Below are 15400 nucleotides of genomic sequence, written 5' to 3' on the forward strand. Positions count from 1 at the left end.
TACACCGGTGTCCTAGCCTGGCTTCCCCTAAAAGCAGAGCCCGAGCTCGGCCAGCGTGGCTCAGTGGTTGAGCGTCAACCTAAGAACCAGGAGGTCACAGTTTGATTCCTGGTCAATCCCCCCTGTGGGGCATGCTGGAAGCAGCCAATCAATGATTCTCATCATTGATGTTTCTATCACTCCCTCTTCCTTTCTCTCTGAAATCAATGAAAATATATTTTTAAAAAATAATAATAAAAGCAGAGCCTGAGGCCAGTGCTCCTGTGCAGTCAGATGGTTTATTTGGGGACAAGATTCCAGGAAGCAGGAGTAAAGGACAGGCAGAGGAAACAGGGAAGGAGCAAGAGGTTGGCCAGCACCAAGGGCACTGCTCCATCCATCCAGAACATATGAGGAGCCTTCTGAAATCTATCTCAAAACTATCTGCACATAGATAAGAGGGGGAAGCATTTATATATTAGCCTCCGTCCCCCATTCATCGAAAGCAGCCCCCTACATGTCAGCCTCCCACATGTCCAAGCTGCACATGCATAAGTCCCAAGCAGGTTCTGTCCCCTGGGAAGAAAGCAGGAGGTAACACAAGGCAGGCTCGAGGTGAGCACTGTCAGGCTGCACAGCTGGTCAAAGCTGCTGTGCACTGGGGTTGGACATGGTGTGCGCACGCATGCACACACACACACACACACACACAATGTGTCACAGGGCAATCTGTGCTAGAGCATGTAGGGAGCTCCAGGGTGGGATAGAGAGCTAAAAAAGCATGATGCATAACCAAACAAGCAGCCTCCGACTCGGGTGGGATGGAAGGAAGCTCATCTTCCCTAACACTGTTGGCTCCTCCACTCTCCTCAGACCTGGTCCTGTGCTGGGTTCCCGATGAACTGACCACACAGTGGCTCCAGAATATGAATTACGGTCCCGCCTGCCCTTTCTCCTGTTGCATGAGTGAAGAGTTCTGGGTTTTCTTTCTTATCCTCAGTGTCACTGATTCCAGTTATTTGTGGCCCTCTGGGAGCAAAAATCATATTGACTGAAAGGTTCAAGGTGGTGGTGCACGGCAGGCTAAATAGCAATCCTAGATGGCGAATAAAGAAAAGTTGAATTTATTTAAAGAAAAGGAGATGGGGATATCCAAAGGGAAGGGCTACGTAGCACTGAGCCAAAGAGTGTTGGGTGAATGGTGGCAGCCCCTAAGAGCTGGAGTCTGTTCCTTATATGCAGCCTTTGGCCGGAAGCTTTTGTCGTCAGTGGGGTTTGGGGGCTTGGTTGGTGGGCTTGGGCAGTGGGCTTGGGTTAACAGGAAGGTGGATGTGGGACTGGGTGCATGATTGGGTGCTTCTTGGCAGTTTTAGTTCCTTATATGTTTGATTCCTGGTGCTTAGCATTTCCTGTCCAACAAGTCTTCCTGGTCTTTGTTCTCCTATGCCCAGTAGACAAAATGGCCATTAAGCATTATATTGCTTGTAAGTCTGAACAATTACCTGAATGCTCAGAGCTCTTACCATGGGAACAATAGCCCAAGTCGCTCCTCCCTGGGCAGAGGCAAGTGTCAGGAAATCCAAGGCCTGTGTCCTGGCCTCCTGGGCTCTTGTGTGTGTTGTTTCTATCAGAGCCATGGCTTTGGGATGACTGACCAAGTTGTCCTGATCAGGGATCTCCTCTCAGGAAGAGAGGTGTGCACAACCTATAATCACATGAATGGTTGGTGAGTAATGTGCTCAGTTAATACCTGTAAGAATTAAAAGCCAGGATACCCATAGAGTAATAAGGATAAAGCAAAGGAGGGGGAGGGACAATTCAGATTAAAAAAATAAATGTGTAACGAAGGGTTTACCCCATAATCTTTTCCTATTGTTAGGAACTAGTTTCTGTCTCCATCAGAGCTCCCTGAACACTCTCATGTTTGCCAGAGAGAATTATCCCGCTTAACACCTCATCTAAGTGATGGTGAATGAGTTGGGCAGAGGGCCCTGTTGTTAGGTGGTAAGCAGCACAGCTAATCTTCCCCTGGGTGATTCATTCAATTCCTTTTCCCAAAGTGCTTTCAGACTCTAAGATACAGAGTCTGGATGCAGTACATACAGCTTAGCAATTCCTTATGTTGTACGCCATTGCTATAGCAAAAGACACTTTGGAAAATACACCTACTTTCTCATTTGACCTTCATAAAACTCCAATGACATTGATAGAGGATGCCCAGGATGCCTGAATCAGGGGCTTTGTTAGGGGCAGACATAGACTATTGGGGACTAGCTATTAGTTATAAAAATATTAATAATGCTCTGTTAACCGTGATTGTTTTGTTCTGATTAAAGAAAGCACACTCTAACCTGGCTGGGGGTTGTACCACCTCTCTCTCTCTCTCTCTCCCCCTTTCTCTCCACACACACACACACACACACACACACACACACACACACACACACACCAGGGAGTCAACCTTGGAATGTGGTCCATTATCTTGGAAAGATTAACAACAACCTTGTTGCCCAAACAATGGAGCCCCTTCCCACAGCCCACATTACCTGTAATCTAACCATTATACCCATTTTTAGTCCTTTTGCCTACTTCCCCATGTAATCTTTGTCCTTCTACCCAACCTAAGCAGCTGGTTTATGGCAGAGCAGACTTTCCTGGATGACCTGCTTCTCTCCGGCACTGCTGGCATTATTGGAATAAATGCTCATACATAATTCAACCCTGTTTCTGTTTAATTGGCTCAAGTAGTGACAGGCAGCCTGGACCCATTTGTTGTCAGTTTCATTTACATCCCTCCTAATAAGAGAAACACACACAAAAACTCTATTGCGGTATCATTTTTACCTTTGCGTTCTCCTCTTTATAAATGCAAAGGAAAATATATATAATAATATTTTTCTAACATTAATAGTAATAATTTTTAGATGGTAAGATTTGGGAGAGCTTTATAGCATATAGCATACTTTCTATATTGTTTGAATTCCATATAATGAGAATGCATAAGTTTTGTAGTGGTTTTTAATTTAAAAAATAAAACTGGGAGTAAATATGCAAGATGAAGACAAGGATGAATTCGTTTCTTCTGTGTACTTTTCACTCTTTTTAAAAACTCTTCCAATCCCTTCCCAAAACTTCACATATTTTTTATTTTTGTTAATCCTCACCCACGAATATTTTTTCCACTGATTTTTAAAGAGTGGAAGGGAGCTGAGGGAGGGAGGGAGAGGGAGAGAGAGAAACATTGATATGAGAGAGACACAGATTGGTTTACTCCTGCACTAGCCCCGCCCAGAGCCAGGGATCAAACCTGCAACCCAGGTATCTGCAACCCAGGTACCTGCCCTTGACCACGAGGGCTGTAACCACTGAGACACGAGGGCCAGGGCTTCACATACTTTTTATGTAGTTCATTCAGCTCCTGATATGAAACACTTCCAGTTTCATATTTCTCCTTGATACTGCTGCCTCCACCCATACATTGCCCTCTGTTGTCTCTGATTATCCCAATTCTACCCATGCTCAAGGCTCACCTCAAGCACATGCTCTTTCTGGGAGGCGCTATGTCTTATTGGCAAAGTGCCCACACCAGGAGCAGGTATGTGGTCCAAGCGGTCTAACAGTCGGCTTCTCCACTGACTAGCTCAAAAAGTCGGACAAATCACAAACTTTCCTCACATGTAAAATAGATGAACTACCTCACTGGGTTGTTATAGGGATTACTAGAAGCCTGGGTGTCCCTCAGCCCAGCATGCACCCTCTCACAGTCCAGGTCCCCTTGGGGGATGTCCACCTGCCGGCATCCCTCTCACAATCTGGGACCACCTGCTCACTGCTCCTTAGCACTGCTGTGGAGGTAGGAGAGGCTCCTGCCACTGCCCCCACGCTTGCCAGCTGTTTGCCCCCCTGTGGGAGCTCCTGCGTTGAGTGCCCCCTGGTGGTCAGTGTGCATCATAGAGACTGGTCTAGTAGTTGTTCCACTATAATGGTTGCTTAGACTTTTATTATATAGATAGATATTAGATCATGCATGTAAAGTGCTTAGCAGTACTAAATTTGTATTAACAATAATAATATTGCTATTCCTCCAGACTTCCTAATGTAATTATTGACTATACAAATAATTACTCCTTATCATGGTCTGTTTGGTTCCAGAAGGAAATTATAACTACCTTTGGGAGAAAGCACAGGTTTCCTATCCCTAAGGCACTTAAGTAGCACATTCATTTTACATTTGATAGTCTGTTATTAACATTTTAACAAATATGTTTACTCATTCATCCTTCAGTGAGACAGAGCCCTCAGGAAAACATACCTCGTGATGCCCACACCTACTCCTTTCTTTTTTCTAGTGCAAGGAAACTAATGGTTTCTGGGCTTCCTGGCCACCTACTAACAAAGCATGTAAACTCACCTATGCGGTGAGATGGGTGCGGGTTGTCTGGGGTCCGAGATTCGTGAAGGAAATGTTTGACCTACGAGAGAGCCTGGAGTTCGAATAGCAGGTAGTAGTTATGATTTTGTTCAACCCGCTGCACTAGGATGAACCAATGTTGGACCTGAACAGCTCTGCTCTCTCCCGGATGATTCGCTCAGACAGGCTGATCGTGACTGCAATCTCCGTGACAGGGTCAGCCCATGCCACCCAGCTCGCCAAGGGCATCTTGCTCAGGGAGACAGACGTCAGAGCAAGAGCGCCTTTTGGAGTATTAGCTTCTTTTTCTCAGGGACTAACAGAAATTTCCATTGGTGTTGCCAAATATGTAACTGCTTTTCTTCAGGAACATTTATTAAAAAAAAAACTACTCCTTTTTCCCAGAAAACCAGAGCCCGCAGAACACAATGATTTACCTTTGGTTGTTCAAGAACAACTGCTCACTCCCTCTCTATTTTTTGACTTTTGCCTCCTCCTCAAGGAAGTTAAAGGATACTTTTGCTACTGGTAAGTCAAATTTTTCTAGAGGCAAATAGTTCTAGTATTGAGTTCTAAACTGAAGTTGGGAAATTATCCATGCAACAAGCATTTCCCAAAAACCAAATGCTAGCTTACACTGAAGACAGAGTTGATAATTTCATAGCAAAGCACAAACATATCTTATGACTGGGAACGTGGATATGTAGGTTCCCTGCCCACCTGAAGCATCACCGGACACGTGCAGAATCAAAGCCCTCCAAAACTTGGGTCTTTCCCAATGTTCTCCAGCTTAATAAAGGGCATCCTTGTCACTTTGGGTCCCCCTAGAGCAGTGGTTCTCAACCTTCCTAATGCCGCGACCCTTCAGTACAGTTCCTCATGTTGTGGTGACCCCCAACCATAAAATTATTTTCGTTGCTACTTCATAACTATAATGTTGCTACTGTTATGAATTGTAATGTAAATATCTGATATGCAAGATGTATTTTCATTGTTACAAATTGAACATAATTAAAGCATAGTGATTAATCACAAAAACAATATGTAATTATATATGTGTTTTCCAATGGTCTTAGGCGACCCCTGTGAAAGGGTCGTTCGACCCCCAAAGGGGTCGCGACCCACAGGTTGAGAACCGCTGCCCTAGCGCCGTTCTGAGAGTGTTGGCCATATTGACGGGACCCGCAGGGTAGAGACTGCCTTGCCTGTTGGAGGAGTCCCACCTTGGGCAGAAATGACCTGGCTCTGATACCCGCATTGTGCTCATTCATTGGCTTGGGAGCAGCCAGAACGTGTGGCCTTGTGTGAACACTGCAGCGAATGGGAAGGCACAGCTTCTGGCGGCTAACTATATTCTTTGTAGAAGGCTCTCTTGAAGAGAGATCTGAGTACCTACATGGCTCCCACAACTATTCATTCAATTATGCAACTTGGGAGTCATGCTTCATACCTCCTTCTCCCTTATCTCTGAGACCCAACCCATCACCGTGTTTCTGACCATGTCACCGTCTAAATCTCAATCTCTCATCTGTTTGTTTCTCTTCATCTCCTCCACCACGGCCACCATCTTCTTGCTCCCAACAGGTGACTGACTGCATTTCAATTCATTCGCCACACAGCGGACAGAGCAGTCTTCTCAAAGGACAAATCAGATGATATAACATTACTGCTCATAAAGACCTAAGTCCTTAGCAGGACCGTCAAGACCCTACCTAATACAGCTTTTACCTTACTCTCCAGCCTCCTGTGGACTCTCTCTGCTCCGTGTAACCTTAGGGCATCAGATAGAAGACAATGGTTCAAATCCAACCAGTGTCCAGTTCCGCAAATTATCTGGGTTCTTTCCTGCCTCAGGACTTTTGCACATGCTGTTCCCCTCCCGCTGCCACCACCACCACCACCACCATCACCACCATTTATCTCTTCTCCAGCCCCATACCCATTTGCCCAGTTAAATTAATCCTCATTCCTTTGCTCCCAATTCAAGCAGCACTTCTTCAAGGAAGACTTTTCTGACCCCCAGACAAATTCAAATCCTTTGTTCTTCCCTCTGAGAATCAAACCCACTTTGTAGCATCTAAGATGGTTTTCTATATTTGACTGATTGTGTGACTGTCTGGCTACTCACTAAGGTGTTTCCTGAGGGCAGAGACCATGTCTATTTTTGCTCATTATTGAATCATAACAGTGGCTAACCATAGAGAGTGGCTGCATTTTGTAGTTGTCACAAAATATTGGTTGAATAAACGAAGTATGTAAAGGGTTATTTGACTCCCCCCCCCCCCTTTTGATTTGAATCACATACCAGGTGTTTTCTAATCAGCAAATTCTATCTTTCTTTGCATTCATATTGTTCTCCAGCTGTACTGCCTGATCACCTCTTCTTGCCCTCCACCCCCCAATGTCTTTGAAGGCTGGCCTTGGCCTTGGAATTTGGGGTCTTCGTTAATGACCATTGCAGCCTGGATAAAGTGCTTGTTCCATAACTTGCTATTTGCACAAGATTTTATTCTAGAGTTAGAAGGTGAGGGGTGGTAGGAAGGAAAAGAAAGTAAATTTCCCTCTAAGAGTTGGGGTGCAAAGTTGCTCTTTGCAAGTTCAATTATATATCAAGTCAATCAGAGCAAAGATATACGAACAAAATGCTTCCATAAAGAGGAACAAGGACTCCAGGAGTCTAATGGCACTCTTACACTTGATCAGGCCTTGCTCTACCTAAAATAAGAAATGTGTCCACCTGAGGAAGGGCAGCCCATGTAACATAATAAAGACAGGAGGCAACACAGATGGAGCGTTCAGTGGGCACCACCCCGAGAAGGGCAGCCAGGCAGCGGGAATGGGTGAGCAGTCCTTCCAGCAGGTTGTGTGGCCTTTGGTGTGGAGGAAAACGCACCAGGCTGCCCAGGTCTGAGATCATTAAACACTGAGGTCAGATTCTGACTCTGATTTCAATTTGCCAAGCTACCTTCTTACAATTGGGCTACAAAGTGCACAGTTACCAGTAGAGAGAGCATGCACCAGGCAACATCGAGAGTCCAATGTTCCTGTGAGTTTTGCTTCTAACAGGAACGGGTAAGCTCCCGGTTTTGGAATCAGATGCCTTTATTTGAACCCCGACACTATCAGTTACATACACACTAACTGGGAATTTCCTTCAGCTTTTTCCTCCCAACTGAAAAAAAAACATCAGAATACACCACATAATTATAGGGAGAGTTAAATAAAGCAATGTATGCAATGCACCTCGCATAGAGGCTAGCAAACAGATGAAGTCAGTAAGTTAGCATTCTAATTTTATATACTGTTGACTTTTAATCAAAGCTGGAACACTAAAAAGATGAAAAATTTATGTATATATATATATTTTATTGATTTCAGAGAGGAAGAGAGAGGGAAAGATTTTTTTTTTAAATATATTTTATTGATTTTCCACAGAGAAGAAGAGAGAGGGACAGAGAGCCAGAAACATTGATGAGAGAGAAACATCGATCAGCTGCCTCCTGCACGCCCCCCAGTAGGGATGTGCCCGCAACCGAGGCACATGCCCCCAACCAGAATCGAACCTGGGACCCCTCAGTCCGCAGGCCGACGCTCTATCCACTGAGCCAAACCGGTTCGGCAGAGAGGGAAAGATTTTTTAAAATCAATGATGAGAATGATTTATCAGCTGCCTCCTGCATGACCCCTACTGGGGATCGAGCCCACAACCCTGGTGGCTGGGGAAAAAAAAACAATGAAAAAAATTTTTTAATATATTTTATTGATTTCAGAGAGGAAGGGAGAGGGACAGAGAGAATCATTGATCGGCTGCCTCCTGCACACCCCCTATTGGGGATCGAGCTGGCAACCTGGCATGTGCCCTTGACTGGAATCAAACCTGAGACCCTTCAGTCCATACGCTGATGCTCTATCCACTGAACCAAACCAGCCAGGGCAAAGACAAAAAAAATTTTTTTTAATATATTTTATTGATTTTTTTACAGAGAGGAAGGGAGAGGGATAGAGAGTCAGAAACATTGATGAGAGAGAAACATCGATCAGCTGCCTCCTGCACACTCCCCACTGGGGATGTGCCCGCAACCAAGGTACATGCCCTTAACCAGAATCGAACCTGGGACCGTTGAGTCCGCAGCCCGATGCTCTATCCACTGAGCCAAACCGGTCAGGGCAAGATAAAAATTTTGATACCACAAGGCTGAGGACCAAATCTGGACCTTGGGAAATCACCAACGTGATAGACTCCAGACTAGCCCTCACATCCTGCTACCTCTGCTCACTTGGGCAACATCTATAACAGATAGCCAGGATTTGGCTTCACCTTCTTGCGTCTCAACTGCTCTTTTCCTGTTCCTCATCTCCCAGACATGCTTTTTATGCAGAAGTAGAGTTAGCTCTATTAGCTCTACTTTGCTCTCCTGAAGTCAAGATTGATCTAATCTAATAAAAGAGAAACATGCAAATTGACCATACCTTCGCTATGGCCCAAGCCACACCCACCAGCCAATCAGAGCAACTATATGCAAATTAACCCAACCAAGATGGCAGCCAGCAGCCACGGAGCTGGAGCAAGCAGGAGGCTTGGTTGTCCCGGCGATGGAGGAAGCCAAGCTTCCTGCCTGCCCTGGCTGGCTGTGGCCTCCTCTAAAGGCAACGAAGTTTCAATTATAGAAGATAAATAAATCCCAGATACCTGCTTCCAGCCAGCCTCCACTGGGAGCTTGGGTGGCTGGGGGCTGTGGCCAGCCTGCAAACAGCCATCAGCCCCTCACCCAGGCTGGCCAGGCACCCAAGAGGGACCCCCAACCTGATCCGGGACACCCTTCAGGGCAAACCAGCCAGCCCCCACCCATGTACCAGGCATATAATAAAAGGGTAATATGCAAATGACCCTAACAGCAGATTGACTGGGAATGACTGGTCACTATGACACACACTGACCACCAGGGGGCAGATGCTTAATGCAGGAGCTGCCCCCTGGTGGTCAGTGCGCTCCCACAGGGGGAGCTCTGCTCAGCCACAAGCCAGGCTGCCAGCTGCCAGCACAGCAGTGATGGCGGGAGCCTCTCCCGCCTCCTCAGCAGCTCTAAGGATGTCCAACTGCAGCTTAGGCCTGGTCCCCACTAGCAAGTGGACATCCCCCAAGGGCTCCTGGGCTGCCAGAGGGATGTCTGACTACCAGCTTAGGCCCAATCCCCTGGGGAGTGGGCCCAAGCCAGCAGGTGGACATCCCCTGAGGGGTCCCAGGCTGCGAGAGGGCACAGGCCGGGCTGAGGGTCCCCCCCTGAGTGCACAAATTTTTGTGCACCGGGCCTCTAGTTGTTCTATAACAAGGAAGAGGCTCCAGGACTTGTCTGGATCTTTTTTTTCTTTTTACTTCATACTACAGAGCAAAAGCATCTTCTTCTAGAGAGGAAACATGGGCTTCTGTTTTCCTAAGGCCAGCAGTTGGCCTGCCCCTCTTCCCCACCTGCTCTTGAGGAAAATACTGCAAGGACACGGGGAAAACCACAATGTCAGCCACAGATCAAAGCTGCCATCATGCAGGGAACGTACAGGAATTACAAACAGGCAAACCAAAGTGACTCTGGCAGACTTTAGCTCTTTTTGTTTTTCGGTTGCAGGTATCAGATTGCTCTATGACAAACACAAACACACACACACATGCAAATTGTGTTTAGAGTATGGAGTCTTGTCACAGCTTTCCAAGTGGAAATACTTACAAAAAGTATTTTCAGATCTCAAAGGTGGGTGCTGGATAGAGCTGCGGGGACTCCCTCTGACTTTGATTGGAGCAGCGCTCTACACTAATAAAAACCTGGCCCAGTGGCATCATTACAGGGGCTGATTGTTAGGCGAAGTGCCAGGTGCCTCCTATAAAGGCTGCAGAGCCCTCACTCCTTCCTAGTCAACAGAACACAGTCCAAACTTTGAAGAAAACTTTCTTTCCCATTATCACAGAGACCTCCAACTTATCAGACCATTAGAACATGTCCATCAAGCACCCAGAAAAACAATGACTTGGTCACTGCCCTCAAAGAACCCACCCAGAGCCTAAGATAAAATACTCAGTATTTTCTCCATTATATGGTTCATTAAATTCCTATGACCTAGTGGTGTTGTAGGAGGCGGGAAGGGCACCAGGTGTCTGACTGGTGGGGTCAGACCAAACCTGGGTTCAGCAACCTTGGTACTTGGGTTCTGGCTAGGGAAGAATTCAGAGCAAGACCCAAACTGTAAGAGAAGATTTATTGGGTACATTACAGAGGAAGAAAAGGTCATTCCTAGAAGAAATGGCCTTAGGAAACGAATTATGGAGATCAAGGAAGGGCCCTTGGGAGTTAGGAAGCTAATGGTAACATGCCTGGGCCCAAAGAGGGGGAGGGACAGGAGGAGGAAGAAGAGAGGGAAGGGGAGGGAAGGGCAGGGCAGGGGGAATGCTCCCCAGAGGGGAGAGCAGCACTGGGTCCTCCTTCCTAAGGCTTTTAAGGCTGGAGATTTTAGGGGCAGCACCAGGGAAAGATCTTAATAGAACATCCAGTAGCTTTCCAGGTGTGTCCCTTCAGGGTTCTGGTCTCCACTGATTGATTGGCTGGCAGGTGGAGAGGGGGCGTTGCTTATCTGGGCCTGGAGCTGAAATACAACTTGAGGGCTACATGTTATCCCTGGGGAGGAAAGCACTGGGGGTCCAAATCTCATGACCAGTGATGTGCTAGGGGAGGAAGTCACCTAGCCTTCCCCCACCTTACAACTGTCCTTTGCTGGACACCTGGGGCGTCCCACCTGGCCGATCGTCCTTGCTCTACTCGTCTGTCTTACTGCCTACAGTTGTGGTAGGGAGTTATTATCCCCATCCTATAGGGGAAGAAACTAAGGCCAAGGGAGTATTTCCGAAATCACAGAGCCAGCAAGTGACAGAGCCAAGAGGTTGAACCCTGGAGTCTCTAAACTTGGGGTATGGATGGGCACCATTAAGACGGGGGTCCAAACCTTAAGCTTGCTGTTCGTTTTTCTTGTCAAAGGAGGGGTCCCCCATTTCACCGACACCTCTGACTTATTTCTCCGCTGACCCAGGAGGAAGAGCCTGCCTGGCACCTCGTGCCGGGACCAGGCTGTTAAAGTGATGGCGCACCAGTATGGCAGAGGGACCAGGGCGCTCAGCACCTGGAACCTGGGTCCCTCCGAGGCTGGCTCCCCGCTGCCAGGCCAGGGCCCACCTTCTCGGGCCAGAAACCCACGAGGGGCGCGGGCAGCCAGGGCCCGCACCGCCGCCGCCGGCCTCGAGGCCCAGGAGGCGCTGAATGCAGGGAAGCGGCCGGGCCGGACCGAGGCGCGCGGGCCCCTCCGCTGACTGCCGGGCTGCCCGGCCCCGGCCCCGGCCCCGGCCCCGGCCCCTCGGCGCGCGGGCCCCTCCGCTGGCTGCCGGGCTGCCCGGCCCCGGCCCCGGCCCCGGCCCCTCGGCGCGCGGGGCTCCAGCCCGAAGGCCGCCCGGCGGGCCGCGCGCAGCCCGAGGCCCCCGCCTCTGGCTCGGGGCCCGCGCTCCCCGCGCGCTCGGGCCGGGCCCGCCTCTCGGCGGTTTTCGCTTTCGCTTTCCTGCCGATATAGTTGAGGAAAATGAAAGCGGCCGTGGTCTGCGCTGGCGCGGCTGCCATCGGGCGAGGGGCGCGGAGCGCGGCGGCGGCCGGAGCCCGGAGCGCGAGCCTGGAGCCGGACGCAGCCCGCGCCGGGCGAGGTAAGCGCAGCCCCTTCGCGGTCGCCTCGCGGGCTCCTCCTTGCGGACCCGGCAGGCGGGGCGCCGGGCCGTCGTCGCCCTCCGCGGGCGGGAGGGCCGGGGACGCGGCCGGCGGGGCGTGGAGGACTCGGACCCTCCCGGCCGGGCTGGGAGACGGGGGAGCCCCGACCCGCGGGCCAAGGACCCGGCAGCCCGGGGTCGGGTGGGACGTGGCGAGGCGAGCCACGGCTCCCCGCACACGCTCCCGTTCGGTAGAACACCGCGCCCCCTGCCCCCTCAGCCTGGGTTTCCCAAATGGAAGCAGGGGGATGGAAGCCTGTCCGGTGCGGGGCGGAGTGCCTCCTGGCCTTCTCACCTGGCAGAGCCCCCTCCTCCCCACTCGGTGTCCCTCGGTCCTTAGCTTCCTGCGTTTCTCCGATCTGGTGCGCTTGGGCGTCCCTGCGGTGCCCTCCGGGGGCCTGGCAGGTACCCCCTCTTGGTCATTGGTTTGGAGAGTAGCTAGGGATGCCGCCCCTCCTCCGGGCCCTGCAGGGACCCAGACCCAGGGCTGACATAAATGGCCAGGGATGGATGCGCCCAGTGACCCAGGTCTTCCCAAACCACGCACCCTTCCACCGCGTCTGCCGGGCACAAGGGTGAAAGATGAGTGCCCTGGTCTGTGTCCTTAGTCAGATCTACCGCTCACTCCTGGTGTGAAAGAATTGTAGAGACAGCCCCTGACCTTGGGGCGCTCCCCATCCCCGGGCAAGAGAAGGTAGGTCGGCTAGTTGCGCGCGAGGCCGGTTGTGTGGGACAGGCATAGAGATGAGGCGCTAAGTGTTGACAGTAAAGTGACAAGTCTACAGGCACTGACTTGCAAAAACGGACAAGAACCCAGTTTTTGTAGCCAAGAACCCCCTTCTCTTCTGCTTTTGTCTCAATAAAAAGGAATTCAGCTTAATTACATGGATCTGATCCTAAGACCCATTACTGAGACAAAACTGGAACGTCCTTAACTTTGAAAATAGCCATCTGAATTGGATGAGATGACTCAGTGCCCTATTTTTTAAAACATGGAGTCCCACCCCAGAAGAGCGGCATCTGTTACTTTTAGAAAATGCTGTCTTTATCATGAGCCAGAAAGTCAGGTCCTTGATTTTGTGACTAACCTCCTCTAAGCTGTTCCTTTTCTTCTGAATTTCCTAAGGCCCTTCTCCGCTCCCTCCTATTAAACTATGATTTAACTGTCATGGATGGTTCTCTTTCCTCTTGAGGGGGAACCAAAGTTTGCCACCCTAAAATATGCCTTTTGGGATATTGATCTTAAGACGGCTATTTTGGAGAAAGGAAAGATTCACAAAGAGCCTTTGATCCTCTCCTGCCTAAAGGAATTCCGATGGAAAAGCCTGCTTCAGGAAGCGAAGCCAAGCGCGCAGACCTCAGGGTAGTCACCTTACACCCATGAGTAAGTGGCAGACTGGGAGAAGCCTAGCAAAGCCTGTTTGTTGGACTCCCCTCTGCGTCCCATTGTCTCAGGGTGGCCCAGCCAGGATTTGTTGACAAGTCTGCTCTTTCTCATCTACCTGTGAATTGGCTACTTTCCCTTTGAAATCCTAGACCAGTGGTTCTCACCTGTGGGTCGCGACCCCTTTGGGGGTCGAACGACCCTTTCACAGGGGTCGAACGACCCTTTCACAGGAGTCGCCTAAGACCATCGGAAAACACATACATAATTACATATTGTTTTTGTGATTAATCACTATGCTTTAATTATGTTCAATTTGTAACAATGAAAATACATCCTGCATATCAGATATTTACATTACGATTCATAACAGTAGCAAAATTACAGTTATGAAGTAGCAACGAAAATAATTTTATGGTTGGGGGTCACCACAACATGAGGAACTGCATAAAGGGTCACGGTATTAGGAAGGTTGAGAACCACTGTCCTAGACCCCTGCCTCCCTCCCCCTCGTCTAGAAGGGCATGTAAGCCTCAACTGCCCAATGCATCCTCAGTCTTATATTCTTTTTTTTAAAATGTTTTTATTGATTTTTTTTTTTTAGAGAGGAAGGCCGGGGGAGAGAGAGAGAGGGAGAGAGAAAAATATCAGTGATGAAAGAATCATAGATTGGCTGCCTCCTACAGGCCCCCAAAAGGGGATCGGGCCTGCAGCCATGTGCCCTTGACTGGAATCGAACCCCGGACCCTTCAGTCTGCAGGCTGATGCTCTATCCACTGAGCCAACCTGGCTAGGGCCTCAGTCTTAGATTCTTATGGAGCCCCTATGTGCAATAAACTTGGACATTTTCTCCTGTTAATCTGTCGTATGTTTGGTTATTAGTCCAGCCAGAAGAACTTAGAAAAGTGGGAGGAAAATTATTTTTTTTACACCCCACACTCTCTTACCTTTAATCTCGGGTTAGGAAGGGGTGGTATAGTGGACACCATCCACCACGTTTTCCCCACCCCGGGCTCTTGCTTCCATGTTCCTGAAAACTGGATGACTCGGTTGAAGACTGAGCAAGCCCCTGTCTCCCCCAATCCCTTCTTCTCGCCACAGCTTTATTATTCATTGCGTTAGCCACCAGCATGTGATGTGATGGCCTTTGTTGTGTGTGTGTGTGTGTGTGTGTGTGTGTGTGTGTGTGTGTTTCACTAGAAAGTAATGCTAGGAGTTTTATTTCTTTTCCTTGGTCTTATTTGTTGTTGTTATTTCCTCCCTTTATCCTCCATTTCTCTCTCAACACCCTCTTCTTGGGCCTGCACAAACTTAGGCAGCCATACTGACATATTTGTTCTTCAAAACTACCTCTCCAGTCAAAAGACATGGGGTAGCTGAATGGATACAAAAACATGACCTAGTTATATGCTGTCTACCAGAGACCCACCTCAGAACAAAAGACTCACACAGGATGAGAGTGAAGGGATGGAAAAAATTTTCCAGCAAATGGAAACAAAAAGAAAAGCTGGGGTAGCAATATTCATAGCTGACAAAATAGACGTAAAAATGAAGGCCATCACAAGAGACAATAAAGGTCACTACAAAATACTAAAGGGATCAATCCAACGAGAGGATATAACCCTGGTAAACATATATGCACCCAATATAGGAGCACCTATATATATTAAAAACAACTTCTAGAGGACTTTAAGGGAGAGATCGACAATACAGTCATCTTGGGACTTGAACACCTGCTGACTTCACTGGATAGATCTTCCAGACCAAAACCTAATAAGGAAACAGTGACTCTAAAGGATACACTGGATCAGATGGATTTAATTGACATTTGTTGTGA

At 48.7% G+C, this 15400-nt stretch overlaps 1 long non-coding RNA gene across 1 annotated transcript; it reads right to left on the minus strand.

The window, feature by feature from the left end:
- Positions 1 to 118: 118 nt before the first annotated feature.
- LOC132235632 (uncharacterized) lies at positions 119 to 11788 on the minus strand. The gene is made up of 3 exons (XR_009453066.1): positions 11378 to 11788; positions 4391 to 4451; positions 119 to 1684 (listed from the first exon to the last, which is right to left on the minus strand). It is a non-coding gene; the product is annotated as an uncharacterized LOC132235632 (long non-coding RNA).
- Positions 11789 to 15400: the final 3612 nt, after the last annotated feature.

Source organism: Myotis daubentonii, chromosome 5 (genome assembly GCF_963259705.1).
Source record: "Myotis daubentonii chromosome 5, mMyoDau2.1, whole genome shotgun sequence".
NCBI lineage: Eukaryota > Metazoa > Chordata > Mammalia > Chiroptera > Vespertilionidae > Myotis > Myotis daubentonii.